Here is a 16,391-nt window from a genome sequence, read left to right as displayed (position 1 = left end):
GTGATACCTGATTTCTTGGGAACAACCTGAATGGGGCTGACCCACTTACTGTCTTAAATTGGGTAGATAATATCCTCATCTAACAACTTAAGCACCTCTTTTCGAACTACCTCTTTCATGTTAGGGTTCAACCGACGTTGCATCTCCCTAGAAGGTTTGGAGTCTTCTTCTAAATGAATCTGATGCATACAAACGGTAGGACTTATACCCTTAATGTCTGCTATAGTGCACCCTAAAGCTTCCTTACTGTCTTGAAGAATTTTTACTAGCCTACTTTTCTGATCAGTATCCAAATCGGAAGCTACTATCACAGGTAAAGTCTCAGATGGTCCTAAAAGCACATACTTCAGGGTATCTGGTAGTGGCTTAAGGTCCAACTTAGGAGGCTCTTCTAAAGAAGGAATTAGGGTATTCTCAGAAACTGGTAATGGTTCGAACCTAGCTTTCCATCTATCAGTGTCTAACACAGGGGTAGAATCTAATAGAGCATTCACCTGTTCAATAGTGCTATCATCGTCAAAGTCTAAACCGAAATGGGATAGACAATTTTCTAATGGGTCTTCATACAAGATGTTTGGTAATGACTCCTGAACTAAGGCTTCTATCATATTCACCTCTTCGACACACGTGTCATCTAGCTCATAAGGTAGCTTACTGACATTAAAAATGTTCATCTCCATAGTCATATTACCAAAAGATAAATTCATCACACCATTTCGATAGTTAATGATCGCATTAGACGTAGCAAAAAATGGGCGACCTAAAATCACAGGTATTATGTTCTCTGGGTCAGGGACAGGTTGGGTATCTAAGACCACGAAATCTACTGGATAAATAAACTTGTCGACCTCAATGAGAACATCCTCAATAACACCTAGAGGAATTTTAACAGACCTATCAGCTAACTGCAGTGTCATCTGAGTAGGTTTCATTTCACCAAGTCCTAGTTGTAAGTACACATGGTACGACAGTAAGTTCACACTGGCTCCTAAGTCAAGTAAATCTTTTTCTACCCGATGTTTACCTATTGTACAAGCAATGGTAGGGGAACCTGGGTCTTTGTACTTTGGAGTTGTGGTGTTCTGAATGATTGAACTTACGTGACTAGCTAATAAGGCTTTCTTATGGACGATAAGTTTTCGCTTTCGCGTACACATATCCTTGAGGAACTTGGCATAAGCAGGAATTTTCCTAATTGCATCTAATAAAAGAAGGTTTATGGTAACTTGCTTAAAAACCTCCAATATGTCATTAAAGTTCGATTCCTTCTTTGTTGGTACTAATAGCTGGGGAAATGGGGCTCTAGGCACAGAATCAGACCTCTCAGGAACCGAGTTGGCATCATCTGAAATTTTATCAGTCCCTCATTTAGTGGTCCCGAGGGATAAGATCTTGAGGAATGAGATCCTGAGGGGTGAACTACATTACGTTCACTATCGGGCATGGTTACCTGATTGTCTACTACTCTGCCACTCCTAAGGGTTCTAACAACATTCAATTGATTCGATGGTTTTGCACCTACTTCATGAACTCATCTAGGATTGGGATTAGTCTTACTAGAGAACCTTCCGTTATCTCTCTCACTTAAGGTCTTAGCTATTTGGCTGACTTGAAGTTCTAACTTAGCAAGAGTCTGAGCATTAGTTTGAAAGTTCTGCTTGGTTTCCTGTTGAAAACTAACTTGGCTCTTTACTAACATGTCCTGGCTCTGTGCTAACATATCCTGGCTCTTTCTTAATATACTAAGAGATTCCTCTAAGCTCGTCATTCTATTCTCTGAAGAGTTCTGAAACTGACCTGAAGAGTTCTTATCTGAACCAAAACCTGGGGGAGCATTAGAATTACTAAACTGACCTTGACTCTGGCCCTTAGACCACGAAAGGTTCGGATGGTTTCTCCAACCAGGATTATAGGTTTTTGAATATGGGTCAAACTTCTGACGGTTATCGAATCTAGTGTTATTATAGAGAGAATTGGCTTGCTCTTCATTATTCTGGCCTTCCCAAAAAGGCTCTAATCTACCACTAGTGTGACCCACTTCTAAAGCTTCTAACCTTTTCGCTATAGCAACAATCTTGGCATATGATTCAAAGTTTCCTTCTACCCTATTAATGTTTCCTCTGCCTAAAATAATTGTTTTCTTGGGTCCCCTACTACTTTCCCATTGTTGGGTCTTTTCGGCGATTTCATACAAATATGTCATCGCATCATCAACTGTTTGGTTTTCAAACCCACATGTACACATAGATTCTACTGTGGTTGTAGTGGGATTATCTAAACCCTCATAAAGGATCTGAACTAACCTAACTATTGAGAAAATGTGCAGATTTGCGTCCTAATAGACGATGTTTTGTGTCTAGGGAAAAACTTGTTCAAAAAGGCAGATGTAAGTTGTTCATATGTTTCAATTGATCCGGAAGCCAAACTATATAGCCACGATTTGGCTTTATCTTTCAAGGAAAAGGGGAATAACCTGAGTTTCAGAGCATCATCATCAAGGTTTCTAATTTTTAGGGTACTACAAATTTCTTCAAAGTCCCTAACATGGAAATAAGGGTTTTCATTTTCTTTCCCTAAAAATATTGGGAGCAACTGTAAGGTTCCAGGCTTAAGTTCATAATTTGCTTCAGTTTCAGATAACCTGATACATGAGGGACGAGTAGTCCTAGTAGGGCTCAACAAAGCTTTCAAAGTTTCCATTTCTGAAACTATTGGAATATTAGGGATTTTCTCCTCAAACGGACGTTCAAAAACGTAATCTTCAAGAATCGGGCTTTCTAAATTGAGGAAATCGAGATGCTTAGAAACACTAGGTTTCTCTTTAACAAATCTACCTAGGGCGTCTCTTTTACGTTCAGGCATGCAAAAGAATAAGGTAGGGAATTCTATGCAATCACGAAACAAGGCTGACTCAACCAAATCAAACCTATTAATTTCTAGCAAACAAAAAGCATGATGGCTCCACTTAGATTGTTTCTAGACCAGCTTCTATTCTTTCGAAAAGGAACTCGTTACAATCTGAGAAAACTCCTCTGGAATCAATCCGAGTCAAAGTAAGTTGAATAGAGGCGAGGGAATCTCAGTGGAGCTTTGATACCCAAAGGCCTCACCAGTATTATAAGGCGGCGCAATCACGCATTCAACTCACAGAAACCACCATGAACTTCGAAGTATGCTCAAAAGAGTAACCAATATTTTTCGAACGACTTTCCTATTAAGCTCGTTACCCTATAGGTCTCGTTCTAGTCAAAATTTTAGGCTTAGGTTCGCGTTTGGTTTCGTTTTCCTAAGGCGGGCAAAAAGAGAACGGTTGTAGATGGGGAAAAACGATTTGCTGGTTTTTAAGGAATTGAGGAGACGACCGTACGGAGGAGACTCCTCGAACCGAGCGAAATGTTAAACCTCACACAGATGCACCGCTGCAAAGGGGGTGCTTTAGATTCGAGAGATCAATCTGTAGTACTCCGGCCTAAATCAAGACAATGACCGTTCCAGAGTAAATTCTGTCACAAGATAGGATGGGTTGATCTGTAGGAGGGAAGCTGGGAAATGTGTGGAATCAATGGTAATCAAAGATTGTGGGTGTGTGAATTCTGAATATGATAAGCTCTGAATGGTTTAATTTGCTCAATTGAGATTAGTTGCTCAATTGATGAGTTGATGATCTCGTGTTGTCGATGAGACGTGAGATTGATGATACTGTTGATGCTGATCCTTCAATCATGATTCAGAGAATTATTTATATTGCTGGAATTTTAGACACCATGACCCCATGAAGTGTGACAGTTGATGGAATCAAGGAGTGGGGAAGTGGAGATCGTGTTTGAAACCAGTTTCTCAACGTGTGGAGACTTGGTCGATTTTCCACCCACTACCTCGTGAATTCCTTCAACTGATTGCACGACTTGCTCACATTCCATCGTGTGTTTGAACACACGTGTCGTAGACCGCCAGACCAAAACCCTAAGTGATATCCCCCCAAAGTGATACGATTGACGTCTCGTGGTTTGTTAGTCAATTGATGACTTCGTGGTTTGATGGGACGATGAGTCCATGTAGTTGCTGAGTTGAACATGATGCTCTGAAAATCATGAATTGAACATGTCATGAGACAGAGGTATAGTTCTTACGATGAAGTGAACAGGTATTTCTCATTCGATGGACCGTTGAATATTGATTGTTGAACCAATATTCCTTGGTTTGAGCAAATATTTATCATCTGAGCAAGTGTTGCTCATGTGATGAATTGTTGAATATTTGATCGTCTGAGCATGTGTTGCTCATCTGATGGATTATTGGCAGCGTACCAAGAATATTGATTAGAATACTGGTCATTGAACCGAGCATAATTAATAATATTAATGACCATGAGATCGTCGTAAAATTATTAAGGTTGGAATCTGGAATGATGATCCTTGGATTCAGAAACCCTAATTTGATCAATTGAAGATCAATTCATGGTTCGTCAGAAGTTTAACCATGGGACGAAAGAGGGAACGACTATATGGGACAGTGGATCAACCATGTAGTGTCCATATGCTCACGTGAGCAAATACAAAGAACTCCTGAAGAGTTGACGATTTGTTGGTGAAAGAATGATTAAATGCTGGTTTAATCATTTATTCGTCTGAGCCTTAGGTGAGAAAACCTAATTAATTATGACGTGAGGGACCCACCATGGGGGCATGAAACCGGACCTGGGTAGTTACGTGACCGCCTGATGATCACTTCATGAAAATCCAAAGTGTTTGGAAGAGTCTTGGACCTAATACGTGCAATTGTGCAATTAGGTCAAAACTATGAAACTTGATGGGACCGGCTTCTGTAAGCCAAAGAGCCAATCTTGGTCGGTGTAGATGGCGCGCTCGTGTCCCCAAGGCGTCCGCGTCTCAGTCCTGAGAATTTTGATATTTTCTGGCGTGCAATTGAGCATCTATTCGAGAAAATATGCAAAAATTAGGGTTTCGACGAAACTGAGGAAAACACCATGAGATGATGGAAAATAATTATAAAATAAGGAATAAGGAGACGTGAGACCGCCGAGGCCAAGGCATGGTCGGACGGTCGTGGCCACGGTCCCGTGGTGCCTTTTCCTTAATTTTATAATATTTTGATGATTTTATGAAAAATTCATGAATTTTGAGAAATTTGATGAATTTAGGGAGTTTCCATGAATTGAAGGAGTTTTCATGAGTTTAGGGAAGCAAAAAATATTAAAATAATAAAAACAAGGGCGTGTGGGATCGTGGAGGCGCGGCCGTCCTGCTAGGGCCCGGTCCCACGAGTTTTCATATTTTTTAATATATTTTTTAGGTATTTTTTCATGATTTGAGGGAATTTTTCCTAATTTGAGAGAAATACCATGAAATCAAGGAATTTGATGAATTCAAGGAAAATAAAAATAATAATAAAACAAAGGGGCGTGTGGGACCGGCTAGGGCATGGCCGGCCGGCCAGGGCCCGATCCCACAAATTTTCATAATTTATTTTATTTTATTATTATTTGGTGATTTGTGCAAAATACCATGAAATCAAGGAGTTTTTTCATGAAATTAGAGAAATAATAATAATAATAATAATAAAATAATGAGGAACCGTGAGGTGTGGGGCCGGCTGGGACCAAGGCACGGCCAGTTGGTCCATGGTAACGCCCCACACTCCTTTCCTTAATTTTATATTTTTTTTTATGGATTTATGACAATACCATGAAACCGAGGAGTTTCCTCGAGACGAAGGAGATTTGATCAAATGAGAGAATTTTCATCAAATCATTGAAAATAATGTATTAAAAATATAAAAACTGGCGTAGGACTGACCACGACACAGTCGGTTGGTCGTGTGTCCGTGTTCCCAGCACCTTGGTCAATATTTTTAATTATTTATTATTTTCTTCCCTATTTTGCATAGGTTCATCGTTTCGTTGTATTTTGAAATACTCGTTCGTGCGGTGACTGTTAGTGCATCGTCGTTGAACACACTTTCACCATTTGGATCGGGGCTTACTTAGAGGTAGCTCAGACGCCCGGTTGTTGATTATTTATTACTTATTGTGGAATTCAGTGGAGAATAATTCACAAAACTGAGTAATAAGATGTTTATTATTAATTCATAGGATCAGCCGAGGATTCGACTACGAATTCAGAATAATAAAGTGAGCATTACCATTCCATGGGATCGTAGATTCGACCATAGAATCAGAGTAATTAAGATTTATCTATTACCATTTATGAGACCAGTTGTGGATTCGATCATGAAATCAGAGTAATGAGATAATACAGTTGTTTCATTTCTATTCTATGAGATCAAGCCGTTGATTCGATCATAGAATCAAATCAATTGTTTATTGCCATTCCATGGGATCAGGCCGTGGATTCGATCATGGAATATGAGCAATTGTTATTGCCATTCCATGGGATCAGGCCGTGGATTCGACCATGGAATAAGAGAAATTGTTATTGCCATTCCATGGGATCAGGCCGTGGATTCGACCATGGAATATGAGCAATCGTTATTGCCATTCCATGGGATCAGGACGTGGATTCGACCATGGAATAGGAGCAATAATAGATTATTCTGGGAATTCAGTAGTGAATGTCACGGCAGAATTAATCTTAATTAGGAATAATTAACTTTGTGGCTCTATACTAGCAGAGCAAGCTGTCTAGGAGAATTAATTATCCCGATATGAGCTTGTCGGTAAGTCATATACTTTATATAGTCAGGGTAAACTCGTTGTTTGTTCCTGAAGACGTTATCGCTCTATACTAGCAGACAAAGCTGTCTAGGAGCCGTCCATCTCGTGATACTATATAGAAATAATCACTGAAAGTGTTCATTATTCATGAGATATGCCGTTGTCCAGTCGTGAGACTACATATCTACATGTATTATGAGAGAAAGTACTATCCGTTGAGAATTCGATGAGAGACCCGTGTCTCAATACTCACGTCTGATTGCTGGATCAGAGCTTCGTATAATTATGAGTTTACGATTTTAGCCTTTATCAAAAATTCACCATCTACATTAATTCCCCTGCTTACTGAGGAAAGTTGTGTTCCTCAGTCAACATTAAATGGTGATTTTCCGGCCATAAATAATAATACCAGTAATTGAACTTAGTCGTAAGTTGAGACGTTATCGGATTTAGAGAGCATGAGAAAACCACGACTTGATGAAGGCTTCAATGTCATGATTGGAGCGTCGTTTGATGAGCATAAATTGACGTTGAACCGCTGATTTGGACGACAGGACTTTGGTCGTTTTAGGATTCGCGGGATGGGCCCATGAAAACAAAATAGACCTGAGTCCAATGATATAAAATTCGTCTATGAGCTTTCACGAAAATCGGAATTTTATATTTTAAATATGTGAGATTTCAGAAAGTGGAATAAACTCTCGTTTCAAAGATGGATGCTCGTACGAGAGAAAAGTTTTTTTTTTTGATAGACGTGCGTCTGTTAGTAATAAAATTTTGTTTATGAGCCTTCATGAAAAATTTCATCTTCGAGCTTTCGAAAATCTTTGAAAACATACTCTCGCTTCAAAGACAGATGCTCGTGCGAGGGAGCAAAAATATATAGATATATTTTTCAAATTTACGTGAGTTTTACGTTGAATATATATATTTTGTAAAATCAATGTTTTGATTTTGAACAACTGTTGAAAGTAGACAATTATACATGGTGAAATAATGTCTATATGTGAGTTTTCACAATTGTAGAATGGACGTCTGTACAATTTTTGAAGATCAGTGATTGTTCACATAGTAAAAATTTACGTGGGTTGTTCACGGCTTTATGAAAATCAAGTCATGATTTTTGAGCAATTGCTGAAAGTAAGCAATTGTATACGTGATGAAATAATGTATGTATGAGTTTTGCGATTTTATAGTGTATGCACACATGTAGAAAATCAGCGAATGTTCACATGAAAGGTTATGTGAATTATTCATAGTTTCACGCAAAGTCAGGTGTTGACTTTAAATAATGAATTTTCCTTGTTGGCAAGTTTGAAAAAGCGAGCAAGTTTTTCGAGGTTTTTACGTTATTATCACTAGGTTCTTGAAACCGTAAATAAGTAAGAGTTGAGGATTACCATTTTTGTTGGGTGTTTCTTATTGGTATATCCATGACTCCATGCCTTGCGCCTCAGATAGTGGTAACTTCTGGCCACAACCACTCTTCGGGATCTTCCATGGAGCGCTCAAAAAATATCAAGTCCAAGATGAAGACTTCTGCGGATGCTCATACTGAGGAAAATCAACCTTTCAGAGACACTGGAAGCTGACATATTGTATGTCTCTCGATCATCCGAGAGTCGTCCCTCATTAGCAGAAGCACCGCCGACTTCAGCAAGTGAGACTATCGGCTGAAGATGAAGTTCGGCTTTGTGTTGATGGTGTAGCTCCTGATTGGATGAATGAAGAATTTCGTCATCAGAAAATTCAGAAGTTAGGTCTTCGTTGAAATTGTTGTAGAATCTTCGTCCGATGTCGGATTTTCGCGGTCGACCCATGTATCCTCATGCCCAGGAAATTTCCAAACTTTCAAAGAAGCCTTTTGAGTTCCGAGCATGTTTAGGATGTGAAATCGACGAAACAGTAAACTTCCAGGAGACCTTCAGAAAATTTTCAGCTGGCATGTGGTCCAATGTTTTGGCCACAACTCTTTGCTCGTTTCTCCAATTGTTTTGAATTTTGGATATGTTGTAGAACCTTCATACGAAGAGAATGGTATATGACCCATCCCTCGATTCTTCACCAATTGCTCCCAGCTCGTCGGTTTGTACAGGACAGTGTAAAATCATCTCAGCCGAGCTTGCTGTAAAACACTCATGTTGTGTTCTTAGACCATTCGCTTGTGTCTTGAACGGTTGGTGAAGGATTTTAATGTCGTTGATTCGTTTGAGATCAGGACCCCTTGATTGATACATGATCATGGTGCTTGCAGCGCCATCTTGCTTCTGTCAGTCGTAGAAACATCGCTTCTGAAACCCTGGTCATGGGACCATAGCTGAGGTTGCTCTTGAGAGGGGATGATGTAATGACCACGGTTTCATGTCCCGATGGTAGCATTACTTTTATGATGAATGATTAGCACATGAGAGTCTGGTGCCACGAGTCTTGGACTGTGAAACTGGTCGTCATGATCAGTGGATCGTCAGTCCCCAGTATTTTGGTTAGATCTCTCCTCTTCGTTTTCTCTTCTTCTGGCAAGACTTGGATAGAGGACCCAGGTAGAAAAATTGATGTAAAGACCTAGATGGTCGAAGTTGGAGGTACCTTGATGAAGTACTTAGTGGAAAGACCTGGTGGACACCGATCGACTGTGGAAGTCATGAATACCGTCTAAGAATTGCTGCTTGCATATTGTACGCTCTGGAAGATGTAGGAACCTCATACGACGTCGGAATTTGATGCTTGACCCCAACTTTTGAAGCTAAGAGACTGAGTTATCCCATGAGACAAGAATCACTCAATTTGGAGTTGTAGAGGTCATCCAACGAAGCGTGCACATTTGTAATTTTTAATCCCGTACAAATTTTTCAGATTTCGTAGACCTGACGGTAAAGGCCATATCTTTCAGCTCGTACGTCCGATTGATGCGCCCTTTTGGTAGGTTGTATAAGAGACATAGACGAACATCTTTTGTTGAGGAAGTATCGTCTCATTCCTCACTCGTTGGTACGTTTTTGTAAACCCATTTGCTGAAGTATGTTGTATCTCATTTGTAGAGGTGATGAGAACATCTTGTAGAAGACTTTGGTGTTGTGCCCGCCCATCGTGCAATCTTCAGAAAGACTTTCATGTGAGCATATTTCATGTCTACACGCCTTGATATGAATCATTAGTGCTTCGAGAAGTCCGTTTCCTCGAGCAATACTTCAGAGAATGGTTAGTTGATGGAGCCTTGTCATGAGGATGTTGCTCCTGAGACCGTTGTTGGTGCTGAGACCATGAATTATTATGCTCCAGATATCCTTGTCGATGCTAAGATCATGGATGGTGTTCCTCTAGAGATTATTGTTGATGTTGATACCATGGTTGAAGTTGCTCTAAAGACCGAAAAGGCTAGAACTATGATTATAGATATAATTTTTGTTCCTTCATCCAGTGAGCCTTTTACGTTCACGAACTAGTTAGTGAGTTGAGAATCCGGTATACTGGGAGTTCAACCTGAGTGCTCTTGAAAGCATGACTGTATCGTGAAGCTTTGTAAGTGAATCCACGTTGTTGTGGAAGATAGCAGCAGAAATCTCCGTTCTAGATCGGTGAAGGGAACAAGTTCCTCAGTCATGTAGGGTTTTGTGATGTAGAGAAGTCCCGTCGATGAAGTTTCACGGAATCACCTCAGGTTGCCCAGTGTATGTTGAAGGAGTTGGTAACATTATGTGTAAATGATGTTGGATCTGCTTCAGAAGTCTTTTAATGAGATAATGAAGACTTATCGAATGTAGTGTCGTGCTGGTGTTGAATCAGTATCGAGATATTTGTGTTGAAGCTAGAGGCGCCATTATCGAAGGTGTACTCTTTGATTGGGAGTACAATTTTGAAGGCTTCTTAGATGATTGAGCGTTGAAGCGTCATACCCCTTGAGCATGTCTTAGGTTTGATCGTCTTGGCCGCGACTTTCTTCTGTTGATTCAACATTCCTTTCGTTGCAGCAGTGGGATTCAACACTTGTGCAGAAGTCAGAGCTTTCTAATTTTGTGGCACATGGACGCTCCTGCAAGGCTATGTAGAAACTCCCAAAGTGTTCTTTGCCATGTTTGGACATCATCTCAGTAATGAACGTCTCAGTGATCGATTTAGAGAAAAGTCAGATTCAACCACTTGGTAAAATACTAATGCGGTGAAGTTACCATTCATAACGTCTTGCAGAGTTGCTAGCAGAATTAAGTCCCCATGCTACATAGCATGTGAGGAAATAAATGACGTGGACACGGGAGGAATGAGACTTGCCTGAGTGTGGAACCTCTTGATGAATGTCTATGCATCTTTTGCAGGTTCTTGCTTCAATCTCGTCAAAGTTCGAAATTCTTCCAAGTGCTCTGATGATGGAATGTCCGTCAAATCTTCTGGATCAGAACTTTCTCTGTTGGAGAGATATGTAACCAAAGGCGCTTTGTAAGTACCCATCTTTTCAGCGTGGATCTATGCTCTTCTGAAGGACGTGTCATATCCTGGATCCTCCTGATTATGTGAAACTTGGTTTCTGTCCAGGTTGAACTTATGTTCACTTTGTGAATAATGTAGCCATAAGTATTTCCGAGCGCTCCTTCAAGGTCTCTGATTGATATGGAGCATGATTATCTTCTTGTCGAGTGATGCATGTGGATCCGATGGTTTTCAGTGGAATGTTGTTGATGGCGGTGTCAGCATCGATCAACGTTCTTCCCAATTCGTTTCTTCTGAGATTTGTGGTAAGCAGTCCCCAGTCGTACACCTCTTGGTCCGTGGATGGAGGATCAAGAAGTATTTTCGGAATGCACTTCTTGACATGATGTGTTCAGTGCTGTGAACATGTCCCTCCTTCGTGCCTTCGACAGATAGAGCAATTCACGTTCGACCAGGATTGAACTGCCTCTGTGATAGGTTGTTCAGAGAGAGTGTAAAGCTTCTGATTGGGAGAGGACTCTTGTGTACTCCTTCAGTACCTCGTTGAAGCTATAGTGGATCAACCTTCTCTTTGAAAATTTGCTTCAAAATATTGTAGTTACTTGTTGGATGATTTGATGAATCTATGAAGGTGACACTACCTGGGTTTCTTCATTTTTCTTCAGTTGGCTCTCTATGATGAGCAGCGATTTGATTGCACCATCTTGAACCCAGACTTCTAGTAACTCGATCACTGCTTCATGATAAGTTTGAGTATGTCCGATCATCTCCCCGTTCATTAATGCCGGATCGAGGTTTGTGTAAGATTGGTTATCCTTTCTTGATGCTTTTGTAGGATGAGGTGTTGGATTTCTCATGTTTTAGCAGGAGCTTTACTTTTGCTTGAGAAATAACGTTCATGGAAGGTTGGACATTGTATTGTTTGTTGATCAGGCGTCGGCTGCTCCGAGGTTCCTTGACCTTGTAGACTTTGCTCAGCAAAGCAGGTTTAGTAGTCGTTGATCGTTTGGCTGCTTCATGAAGTTATGAGAGAGTCTGGAGTCGCAGAGAAAGGCTCTGTATATTGGGATCATTTCGTTTTGTTCATGCTCTCCTAGTGCCTCCAGGGATCGAGAGACGTGTTCTCGAGCGCTCCATGTTCCGTTATATAGTGCGAACGTTGGGGAAGTGTATCCCTTCGGGAAAGAAATTATTTGCGTAGAAACAGGGTATGAAGGTTGATAACGATGAACAAATGATTCTTTGTCTTTTCCTCGATCCTCCATGAAGCGTTCCAGGTCCTCACGAGCGATGAAGCCTGCAAGTTCCTTTGCTGGAGAGTCATCTGCAGCTTTGAGGAATTCTTCATTTTGTACAACATGGATTGGAGAGATTTCAGGATACGCAGTTGAAGATGTTTCTTTAGATTCTCCTTTTCCGCGCTGAGGCTGAGTTCGTTCAGACGCAAACTTGCCTGTGAGAGTTTTGAGATAAGCATACAACTCTTTCTGTGTTGCAGCCACGTCAGTATGAACCTTCATGAGATCAAGCTGATTTCCTCTAGTTTCTTCAGGAGACCAACCGAAGAGTGGATTGTTGATGGCGCCAGTGTCGTCACTTGCAGGGGCGATCTCTGGAGCACCAGTGCTTGGAAGAGTGATAGTAACATGTGACGTGATATTGCTGGCCGGAGGAGTGGTGTTAGCGCTACCACTAGATCCTGCAACGTTAATAGGAGTAGTACTTGCTGGGAGTACCACTAGGACTTGCAATGTTAGAGTTGGGTGTTGCACCCGGATTGGTAACTAAACCATACCTAAGACCGACCATCCTGCCGAATTGAGATTCCAACCGAGAGAATGATCTCCCACTGTGGTCGCCAATCTGTAGATGGGGAAAACGATTTGCTGGTTTTTAAGGAATTGAGGAGACGACCGTACGGAGGAGACTCCTCGAACCGAGCGAAATTTTAAACCTCACACAGATGCACCGCTGCAAAGGGGGCGCTTTAGATTCGAGAGATCAATCTGTAGTACTCCGGCCTAAATCAAGACAATGACCATTCCAGACTAAATTTGGCCACAAGATAGGATGGGTTGATCTGTAGGAGGGAAGCTGGGAAATGTGTGGAATCAATGGTAATCAAAGATTGTGGGTGTGTGAATTCTGAATATGATAAGCTCTGAATGATTGAAATTTCTCAATTGAGAGTAGTTCCTCAATTGATGAGTTGATGATCTCGTGTTGTCGATGAGATGTGAGATTGATGATACTGTTGATGTTGATCCTTCAATCATGATTCAGAGACTTATTTATATTGCTGGAATTTTAGACACCATGACCCCATGAAGTGTGACAGTTGATGAAATCAAGGAGTGGGAAAGTGGAGATCGTGTTTGAAACCAGTTGCTCAACGTGTGGAGACTTGGTCGATTTTCCACTACTACCTCGTGAATTCCTTCAACTGATTGCACGACTTGCTCACATTCCATCGTGTGTTTGAAAACACGTGTCGTAGACCGCCAGACCAGAACCCTAAGTGATATCCCTCGAAAGTGACACGATTGACGTCTCGTGGTTTGTTAGTCAATTGATGACTTCGTGGTTTCATGGGACAATGAGTCCATGTAGTTGCTGAGTTGAACATGATGTTCTGAAACTCATAAATTGAACATGTCATCAGACAGAGGTATAGTTCTTAGATGAAGTGAGCAAGTATTGCTCATTCGATGGACTGTTGAATATTGATTGTCGAACCAATATTCCTTGGTTTGAGCAAATATTTATCATCTGAGCAAGTGTTTCTCATGTGATGAATTGTTGAATATTTGATCGTCTGAGCATGTGTTGCTCATCTGATGGATTATTGGCAGCGTACCAAAAATATTAATTAGAATAATGGTCGTTGAACCGAGCATAATTAATAAAATTAATGACCATGAGGTCGTCGTAAAATTATTAAGGTTGGAATCTGGAATGATGATCCTTGGATTCAGAAACCCTAATTTGATCAATTGATGATCAATTCATGGTTCGTCAGAAGTTTAACAACGGTACGAAGGAGGGAACGACTACATGGGACCGTGGATCAACCATGTAGTGTCCATATGCTCACGTGAGCAAATACAAAGAACTCCTGAAGAGTTGACGATTTGTTGGTGAAAGAATGATTAAATGCTGGTTTAATCATTTATTCGTCTGAGCCTTAGGTGCGAAAACCTAATTAATTATGACGTGAGGGACCGACCATGGGGTCATGAAGCCGGCCCTGGGTAGTCACGTGACCGCCTGATGATCACTTCATGAAAATCCAAAGTGTTTGGAAGAGTCTTGGACCTAATACGTGCAATTATGCAAATTAGGTCAAAACTGTGAAACTTGATGGGACCGGCTTCTGTAAGCCAAAGAGTCAATCTTGGTCGGTGTAAATGGCGCGCTCGTGTCCCCAAGGCGTCCGCGTCTCAGTCCTGAGAATTTTGATATTTTTTGGCGTGCAATTGAGCATCCATTCGAGAAATATGCCAAAATTAGGGTTTCGACGAAACTAAGGAAAACACCATGAGATGATGGAAAATAATTATAAAATAAGGAATAAGGAGGCGTGGGACCGCCGAGGACAAGGCATGGTCGGCCGGTTGTGGCCACGGTCCCGTGGTTCCTTTTCCTTAATTTTATAATATTTTGATGATTTTATGAAAAATTCATGAATTTTGAGAAATTTGATGAATTTAGGGAGTTTCCATGAATTGAAGGAGTTTTCATGAGTTCCGGGAAGCAAAAAAAATTAAAATAATAAAAACAATGGCGTGTGGGACCATGGAGGCGCGGCCGGTCGGCTAGGGCCCGGTCCCACCAGTTTTCATAATTTTTAATATATTTTTTTTAGGTATTTTTCATGATTTGAGGGAATTTTTCCTAATTTGAGAGAAATACCATGAAATCAAGGAATTTGATGAATTCAAGGAAAATAAAAATAATAATAAAACAAAGGGGCGTGTGGTACCGGCTAGGGCCCGGTCCCACAAGTTTTCATAATTTATTTTATTTTATTATTATTTGGTGATTTGTACAAAATACCATGAAATCAAGGAGTTTTTTCATGAAATTAGAGAAATAATAATAATAATAAAATAATGAGGAACCGTGAGGTGTGGGGCCGGCTGGGACCAAGGCACGTCCGGTTGGCCCATGGTCACTCCCCACACTCCTTTCCTTAATTTTATATTATTTTTTATGGATTTATGACAATACCATGAAACCGAGGAATTTCCTCGAGACGAAGGAGATTTGATCAAATGAGAGAATTTTCATCAAATCATGGAAAATAATGTATCAAAAATATAAAAACTGGCGTAGGACTGACCACGACACGGTCGGTTGGTCATGTGTCTGTGTTCCCAGCACCTTGGTCAATATTTTTAATTATTTATTATTTTCTTCCCTATTTTGCATAGGTTCATCGTTTCGTTGTATTTTGAAATACTCGTTCGTGCGGTGACTGTTAGTGCATCGTCGTTGAACACACTTTCACCATTTGGATCGAGGCTTACTTAGAGGTAGCTCAAACGCCCGGTTGTTGATTATTTATTACTAATTATGGAATTCAGTGGAGAATAATTCACAAAACTGAGTAATAAGATGTTTATTATTAATTCATAGGATCAGCTGAGGATTCGACTACGAATTCAGAATAATAAAGTAAGCATTACCATTCCATGGCATCGTAGATTCGACCATAGAATCAGAGTAATTAAGATTTATCTATTACCATTTATGAGACCAGTTGTGGATTCAATCATGAAATCAGAGTAATGAGATAATACAGTTGTTTCATTGCTATTCTATGAGATCAAGCTGTGGATTCGATCATAGAATCAGATCAATTTTTTATTGCCATTATATGGGATCAGGCCGTGGATTCGACCATGGAATAGGAGCAATTGTTATTGTCATTCTATGGGATCAGGACGTGGATTCGACCATGGAATAAGATCAATTGTTATTGCCATTCCATGGGATCAGGCCGTGGATTCGACCATGGAATATGAGCAATTGTTATTGCCATTCCATGGGATCAGGCCGTGGATTCGACCATGGAATAGGAGCAATCGTTATTGCCATTCCATGGGATCAGGCCGTGGATTCGACCATGGAATAGGAGCAATAATAGATTATTCTGGGAATTCAGTAGTGAATGTCATGGCAGAATTAATCTTAATTAGGAATAATTAACCTTGTGGCTCTATACTAGCAGAGCAAGCTGTCTAGGAGCATTAATTATCCCAATATGAGCTTG

The sequence above is a fragment of the Papaver somniferum genome, chromosome 7, assembly GCF_003573695.1.
Source record: "Papaver somniferum cultivar HN1 chromosome 7, ASM357369v1, whole genome shotgun sequence".
Classification (NCBI taxonomy): Eukaryota; Viridiplantae; Streptophyta; class Magnoliopsida; order Ranunculales; family Papaveraceae; genus Papaver; species Papaver somniferum.
Note: the sequence above shows the minus strand (reverse complement) of the source record.